General features: G+C 39.3%; 1 pseudogene; it reads right to left on the bottom strand.

Moving 5' to 3' along the window:
- Window positions 1–1229: 1229 nt before the first annotated feature.
- Window positions 1230–3298, bottom strand: LOC113080817 (ribonuclease P protein subunit p25-like protein; annotated as a pseudogene).
- Window positions 3299–9475: the final 6177 nt, after the last annotated feature.

The raw sequence follows: 9475 nt of genomic DNA on the forward strand, positions 1-9475 counted from the left end.
AGAGACACAATCTGTGATCTCTTCTGGAGAAAACAGAGGATTGTGGTTTTGATGAAGTGAGTCTGTCAAGAGCACTCAGTGTGTGTGAGAGCTGTTCATCACACACACACTCGTCACTGAATTCTTCACTCACATGGACCTTTTGAGGAGAGATGTGAAAATACGGCATCTTTGAGCATTTCTACCTCAACATACTGTATTTAACGCCACATTTTTAAGGATCACATGAACACACGTCTTTGATTTTCTTCTGGAGCGCAACATTAAGAAAATCCATCGTTACTCAATATTACTTTTTTAATCCAGAAATATGATGCATCTCCATTAGAAAACTGAGAATTGATCGGAAACTGACTGACGGCACCAAATGCATTTTATTTAATGAAGGATTCATGACATGGAAGTGGATGTACGTAATAAACAACAAAAATAATAATAAACGTACATAATTGCATTTGCTACAGTCATGCTTTTATGATACTTTAATGGTCTTTTTTGTCTTTTTTGAAGATGCATTGATTTGTATAAAAGTGCTGCCTGAAGATTACATTGCAAAGAAATCATTACTTATGTTTTTTCAGCACACATATCTAAACAATCTTAAATCAACTTTACTTCAGAAGAGATTGTAAGTGTTGTTTTGTGAAGAATCAAGGCATTTTTGGTCAAACATTTAAGAATCATGTTAATTAATGTCTATGATTTTTGTTCTGTGGTGCAACAGAAATTGCACCATAATCTACCATTAGTTATTAATTATAAAATATGATGCATTTCCAACATAATATTGAGATTTTTTTTAAATTTACGTGCTGCAATTTACCTTTATTATAATAATAATTATCCTAACTTATTATATTTAGTTCCAATATTAATATGGTTCTTTTACAAGTTTTTTTGTGTGTGTGTTTTGTGTGTGTGTGTGTGTGTGTGTGTGTTTATACAGTATTTATATAAAAGTGCTGTAATAAAATACATTACTCATGTTTTCCAGTAAAAACATTGAAACGTTCTTAAAACAAAATACTTTTTTTTCGAGAAGGAAATATAATTTTATTTTAAGGACAATTTCAGCCAAACAATATAATAAAGGTCCATGATTTTTTCTGTGGTGCAACATTTAATTCCATCAAAATCTGTGATTCTACATGACTTTGTATTTTTTATTATTATAAAATATGATGCATTTCCATCAGAATATTGAGAGCTGACGGGAAAAGTTGCCAGAAAATAAGCATTATTTTACATGCTGCAATTGATTTTATTTGACTGAAAGTGTAAAGCATAAGTCTGTTTCATGTTGACTTTGAAAAAATAAGACTCCCATTTTTTAAAAAGGACCACAGACCTCTGAACGATGCTCTGCCTGTCTATTGGTTTTCTCCTCAAACATTCTGCCAGCATAGACTACATGTTTGCTTTTACAGAAGATTGTTCATCTCAGAGATGCAATCGAGCAGTATGATGGTGATGTTATGTAAGAGTCCGAGCAGCGATGTACAGGTTAGTTCAGTCTGCAGGTAGAAGCTTATCAAAGCTAATAAAAACTAAATCAACCGTCCCTCGAATAAATCCCTCAAAAGACATTTATCAGGATCCCACACGCTGTGATACGACGTGCTGCTCTCCTGGAACTGAACGTTTTGTCCGGATGAAAGCGCTTGAATTCATCAGAGGAAAGTTGCAGACGGTGGCACTTTCTGTGCGGTTAAAACCACAGAGAAAGCATGAGGAGCAAACGCTTCATTTGCACATAAACTGCACACCGGATCTCTGTCCGTTCTCTTTCGGCCGTGAGCTGCATGTTGCTGCGTTCGGTTCTGCTGAGGTCATAAAATAACACAATGAAAACAGAAAGACACTCTTGTCTCAAACTGCATCTTAATAAATCAATGCAGCTCCAGAAATCATCTCCATCTCACTTCCGTGTCCATCTGAGATGTTTGCATGCTTCTGGACCACCGAAGAAAAACCGGTTTTAGGTCAGAAAATTGAAAACCACAGTAACACCAGCATTTTTAGTCATACATACAGAAACACTCAATGCATTAAATTCGACTTGCTATATATTTCAATAATGTTTATATTGTCTTATCAATGCATTTAGCAAATGTATGCATCTTTCCAAATGCATTCCAGTTTTTAGTCGGCTCATGCATTGCAGTGCATGTCTGATCATATTGAAGAGACTGAATTAAATGAGTGATGCTGCATGCTCAAAACCAGGAGCCAAACGCAAATCAAGACTGTGATGTGCATTTGTGCTCAGATTTCAGCTTTCAAAGCTGGTTTCGGTCGACTTTAACACACCCATAATCCTCAGAGACAGACTCTCTTCGCCTGAGGCTCAGTCTCAGCCGTCTGTGAAGCGTCTCCTCCGTTCTTCTCCTCCCACAAGCCGTTCTCCGGAGGCTGGTAGCCCGGTTCCTGAGGGTCCAGTGGGTCTTTGGAGAGCAGGATGCTGATGGAGGGAAGCGTCCGATGGACGGTCACCTCCGAATCTCCTTCTTCTTGGCTCTCCCAGACCTCTCGCAGACCCTTGTACTGCAGCTTGGTCATCTGATGGAGGCCGCCGAGCTTTCTCTTCATGATCTCGGCACACGTGATGGTTTTTGGTCACAGCTCGTCCGGACCCGGTGAACACTACCTGTCTCAGTCCGGTTTGACCGGCGTCCCGGGGGTCGCTCTGCCATGCGTGCCATGGCGAAACCCATGAGATTGCGAATTTTGCTGCCCTCTTTAACCCTCATCTCGAGCACACCTGAGGGCAGGCCGGGGAACGGACACGTGCTTTCCTCTTCGATCCGACACACTTTCTTAAAGCCGCCTGCGTGAGTCTGTTTCAGCAAAGGCGAGGAGGCCGAGACGCTTGGAACGGACAGCCGGGCGTCCCGATCACCAATGAGCTCCATCACAAACTCTGCACCGTATCATCCGCTTGAACCAGAAGAACACGGAAACGAAACTCATGACTTATAATAAACAGATCAAATAAACCAAAAAAACTCTTGTTTACAAGTTCCAGATATGCAAAGCTGAATGTGAATTACCCTCGTGTCCCCAAGCCCGGGAAACTTTTTCTCTCAGGTTTGAACTTCTGGAAATGAAGAGGCAATTCCTCCGAGGTGTTTTGGGTTTTGGACAGCACACTTACTGTACTTCTGTGGGACGATCCAGTTAAAGATCCAGCTCTTATCCTTGGTTTTCCAGACCTCGGCTCTGTCCCATTGTCCTGTGGACTCCTTCACCGGATTGCATCCTCCTCTCCTTCGCTGTCGTTTTCTGTTCCTCGTCTTCCTCCACGTGCCGGTGGAGCTGCAATCTCTCCGCACTTGTGCTGCCTCGTAAATGCTGGTGGAGGGATAAAAGAGAGAGAGAGAGAGAGAGAGAGAGAGAGAGAGAGAGAGAGAGAGAGAGAGAGAGAGAGAGATAGGGTCAGCCTTCTTAAAGCAACAGTAATCTCAAATCCCAAATGAACAGTATTATTAAACAAACACATGTCTTTTAGGATGGGAAATACTTTCTTCTGTTGAAAATGAGCGAATGAACTGTGTTACATCACAAAAACACTCTCCTCCTAAAAAAACACCCACTGATGCACAATTTAGTTTCTGATCTAAATTTTAAAACATTGAGACGAGGAACAAGATAGAAAAGATACACGACTATTTTATCAAATAAAACATATGTAAAATATGTTATTATAAACATACTGTATGTAGAGAGACTGAATCAGTGAGTGAGTGAGAAGAAATAACATGCACAATAATATAAATAAATGTATTTAATAGAACATTTATACAAATAATATGTTTAAAAAATGAAGTAAAAAATCATTTTTTTTATTAGAAGTGCCATCATTTTGTTACAGTAGTTACTTTCTAAATAAATTGTTGAAAACTTGTAATTTTTAAATACTTGTAAGTGCGCACACACACACACACACACACACACACACACGCACACACACAAACACTCACGCTCACACACACGCACAAGCACACGCACACGCACAAACACGCACACGCACATGCACACGCACACACAAACACACACACACACACACACACACACACACACACACTCACACACTCACACACTCACACACACACAGACACACTCACACACACACACACACACACTCACACACTCACACACTCACACACACATAGACACACTCACACACACACACACACTCACTCACTCACTCACACACACATATTATGCTACATAAAGCATCTTTGGTGACAATTAAAGCACAGTTCTGTAACACAGATCCACTCAGGCTCAGAAACACACATCTCCAGCAGGTGAAGGAAGGTGTGAAGGAAGGTGTGAATCTAATTGAAAACACCCTTCACAGGGCAGAGGAAAGTCAGGCTGTTAAATGTGCTGCGGTTGGCCTTTAGCCTTCGACATGCGTTTGGCTCTCACCATTTGCATAATGTGATGTTAATGGTCTTTATACAGCAGGAATTCATCGACATCTCTTCGCTCGAGGATAAATGTAAAATGGATTTTTATCACCTGCACACACATGAGTTATTTGGCAACATCTATCCTTTTCTTCCTTTTTATCCCTTCATTTAATCCGTTTTTAATTAACCTATGATCTTAAATGAGCTTAACTTGAGTTCTTACGTCTGTGCTTTCAGTTTTTATTCTGGTGTAAAGCACTTTGAATCACTAACGTCCATGACATTCACATTAATGCATTTTGCAAATCGTTTTTTAAAAAGACGTAATTATTACATACTAAGTCATGTGAGATTTAAAAACAAGTCTATATATATATATATATATATATATATATATATATATATACAGGCCAAAAAGTGTATTTATAGAATAATTTTTATAAATTGTTTGATTTTATTGGATTTTAATTCTGATAATTATGACTTAGTGTGTCAATTTTGACTTTTAAAGTCATCATTGTATTTTTTCACATCATAATTTTGACTATTGTAAATCATTATAATGACTTAGTATGCAATAATTTTGACTTTTATCTCATAATTCCAACTTATCAAAACAAGAAAAATGTTTTCTAACATTGTGTAAATGGGCTTCCATAGACATTAGAATCACAGGATAATGATTCGGGTTTACTCATTAACACCACGACACTTCAGATGAGCTCAGCTCTGCTCACTTTGAGCAAAATCACATTCCTGAAGTTCCACGGTTTCGCTTCCTTCCCCTGGGATTCCCGTGCGTTTCCTCTGAGCACGGGCCAGCGATCCGTGATATTCAGCACTGAGTCATTTGGGTTTGTCAGTGCTCTGGTTAGCTGTGTGTGTGTGTGTGTGTGCTGTCTCTTCAGGAGAGACGACAGATCATTCACGCAGAACCAATGCACTGTCAGAACCAGAACAGACAATCCTCCGAAGGAAAACAGGGATGGTTCCTCTGAAATAAACACGGGAGTGATTCCACTCAGCTCTTTGACTAATGACAACACTGAGAAAATCAGCAGTAAAAACCAGGGTCAGAAACTTCAACGCATGCACCCCGACCTCGGATCAGACTCCTCAGTCTCTTCATCTTTAACAGGCCACACGTCACTTTCTGTCTCACCATTACTGATCATTGCAAGTTTCTTCCTCTCATCTCAAAATAACAATTTGCTTCTCGTTTTTGGTGTAAATCTGTTTTTAAATATGATAAGCTCTTCAGTACGTTGCCCACAGCAGGAGACGCTGCAACAAATGCCTCCACTTACACATTGTGTGTGTGTGTGTGTGTGTGTGTGTGAGAGAGAGAGAGAGAGAGAGAGAGAAAGAGAGAGTGTCTGTGTCAAGTCAAGTCAAGTCACCTTTATTCATATAGCGCTTTAAACAAAATACATTGCGTCAAAGCAGCTGAACAACATTCATTAGGAAAACAGTGAGTCCTTGAGAAACCAGGCTCAGTTGGGGGGTCAGTTCTCCTCTGACCAGACGAAACCAGTAGTTCAATTCCAGACTGCAGCAAAGTCAGATTGTGCAGAAGAATCATCTGTTTCCTGTGGTCTTGTCCTGGTGCTCCTCTGAGACAAGGTCTTTACAGGGGATCTGTATCTGGGCTCTAGTTGTCCTGGTCTCCGCTGTCTTTCAGGGATGTAGAGGTCCTTTCTAGGTGCTGATCCACCATCTGGTCTGGATACGTACTGGATCCGGGTGACTGCAGTGACCCTCTGATCTGGATACAGACTGGATCTGGTGGCTACGGTGACCTCGGAATAAGAGAGAAACAGACTAATATTAGCATAGATGCCATTCTTCTAATGATGTAGAAAGTATGGTGTTATGGGAAGTGTTCCCGGTTCCGGTTTACCTAATTAATGCAGCCTAAAAATCCTTTAATGGATTTGGATATTAAAAGCATATTAGTATGTTATGTGTAAGCCAGGTTAAAGAGATGGGTCTTTAATCTAGATTTAAACTGCAAGAGTGTGTCTGCCTCCCGAACAATGTTAGGTAGGTTATTCCAGAGTTTAGGCGCCAAATAGGAAAAGGATCTGCCGCCCGCAGTTGATTTTGATATTCTAGGTATTATCAAATTGCCTGAGTTTTGAGAACGTAGCGGACGTAGAGGAGTATAATGTAAAAGGAGCTCATTCAAATACCGAGGTGCAAAACCATTCAGGGCTTTATAAGTAATAAGCAATATTTTAAAATCTATACGATGTTTGATAGGGAGCCAGTGCAGCGATGACAGGACCGGGCTAATATGGTCATACTTCCTGGTTCTAGTAAGAACTCTTGCTGCTGCTTTTTGGACTAGCTGTAGTTTGTTTACCAAGCGTGCAGAACAACCACCCAATAAAGCATTACAATAATCTAACCATGAGGTCATAAACGCATGGATTAACATTTCTGCATTTGATATGAGATCTCATTTGATATGAGATGGAAAAATGCAGTTTTACAAATGCTAGAAACCTGGCTTTCTAAGGAAAGATTACGATCAAATAGGACACCTAGGTTCCTAACTGATGGTGAAGAATTGACAGAGCAACCATCAAGTCTTAGACAGTGTTCTAGGTTATTACAAGCAGAGTTTTTAGCTCCTATAATTAACACCTCTGTTTTTTTTCTGAATTTGCAGTAAGAAGTTACTTGTCATCCAGTTTTTTATATCGACTATGCATTCCATTAGTTTTTCAAATTGGTGTGTTTCACCGGGCTGCGAGGAAATATAGAGCTGCGTATCATCAGCATAACAGTGAAAGCTAACACCATGTTTCCTGATGATATCTCCCAAGGGTAACATATAAAGCGTGAAGAGTAGCGGCCCTAGAACTGAGCCTTGAGGTACTCCATACTGCACTTGTGATCGATATGATACATCTTCATTCACTGCTACGAACTGATGTAGGTCATATAAGTATGATTTAAACCATGCTAATGCACTTCCACTGATGCCAACAAAGTGATCAAGTCTATGAAAACAAGAATGTTGTGGTCAATTGTGTCAAACGCAGCACTAAGATCCAATAAAACTAATAGAGAGATACATCCACAATCAGATGATAACAGCAGGTCATTTTGTGTGTGTGTGTGTGCGTGTGTGTGTGTGTATGAGAGAGAGAGAGAGAGAGAGAGAGAGAGAGAGAGAGAGAGAGAGAGAGATAATGTGTGTGTGTGTGTGAGGGGGTGAAATGATCGTTTGTCTGTTTAGGTGAAATTACCCTCATCATTCATAAGGAGATACACAGCTGCCTGTGGGCGAGAGAGAGAGAGAGAGAGTGAGAGAGTGATGATACTATTTGTGTTAAAAAGACAAAATAGAAAGTATGAGTACATAATAGACAGGGATGATAACAGAGAGAGCTGTAAACTGATACACTATATTCCTATAGCATCATATAATGAAGTGCAGTGATTTCAGGATCATTCGACATTCTTAGATGTAACAGTTTAACCACTTTACCAATCTACTGTCCCTGTATAATCATATACACACTTCTGCACCGGTTCACACACATTCATGTGGTAAGAAATATTATATTTAGCAGAAATGTAATACCTAGAGAAGTACAGGTCAAATAATAGACATATTTAAGGAATAACTCAAATCAGCATTTTAAGAAAAACACAAGCTTTGAGAACAAAATCTGAATTTAAAAACTGAATTAAGCTGGAAAATTACACTAACTTCACAATATCAACACTGTTAATGAACCTAACTGAATCAACAACTGAACTAAATCAACATTGAATCAACTGAATCAACACTGAACTGAACTGAATCAACATTGAATCAACTGAATCAACACTGAACTGAACTGAATCAACATTGAATCAACTGAATCAACACTGAACTGAACTGAATAAACATTGAACTGAACCGAATCAACATTGAATTGTACTAAATCAACATTGAACTGAACTGAATTAACATTGAACTGAACCGAATCAACATTGAATTGTACTGAATTAACACTGAACAGAACCGAATCAACATTGAACTGAACTGAATTAACATTGAACTGAACTGAATCAACATCGAACTGAACTAAATCAACATTGAACTGAGCCGAATCATAATTGAATTGAACTGAATCAACATTGAACTGAACCGAATCAACATTGAATTGAACTGAATCATCATTAAATTGAATTGATTTAACCTTAAACTAAATTGAATCATCACTGAATTGAATCATCAATAAACTCTCTGAATCATGATTTAACTGAATTTAATTAACACTTAAATGAATTGAACTGAATAATGTTTTCTGTACAGCTGCTTACAGCTGAAATTAATGTCATAATTGATATACTCTGCAATATAAACGCATATTACTCTTATTTTATTAATGTTAATATCAATGTTATTGTCCTGTTTGTTTTGCTGAAGCTGTATTGCAGAGAGTACTGTAGAATTAAATGTGACTAGCCTCATTTCACATTGAACCCCTTCATTCTTTTACTGTACATTTAAGTTAGTTTTTATAAACTGAGAACTGAGTGGAGATGATTTCACATCAGCGAGTGTCTCAGATTCTGTTGATAGACACATACTGAACTGGATTATTTCTTTAAGGAACAAGGTCAGTCTTTTTCTCAGTCTAAACGTGTCCTCTAAGTGAGAGGAGCGTGATCCTCACATGCTCCAGTGACATTAATCTGTTTCTTTATCAAACAGCCATCAGGAGCAGAAGAGCGTCAGTCTGCGTCAGGAGCTCCAGGGTAAATGAATCCATCTGTACCTGCTCCTGAAGCCCTGAGACTCGTCTGATGAGGAACGGTCGGGCAGAAGGGTGTAATTAACTCTCTAAAACAGCACTGACACCCTAAAGCCCCAACACTTCCTGGAGCACTCAGCACTGCAGTGCACACACACACACACACACACACACACACACACACACACACACACACACACACACACACACACACACACACAGAGCAGCTCAAAACTGAGCATTTGTGTTCACACACACTTCAGATATTCACATCTTACAGCAGAGCATCCAAAACAGTCA

The sequence above is a fragment of the Carassius auratus genome, unplaced genomic scaffold (assembly GCF_003368295.1).
Source record: "Carassius auratus strain Wakin unplaced genomic scaffold, ASM336829v1 scaf_tig00032091, whole genome shotgun sequence".
NCBI lineage: Eukaryota > Metazoa > Chordata > Actinopteri > Cypriniformes > Cyprinidae > Carassius > Carassius auratus.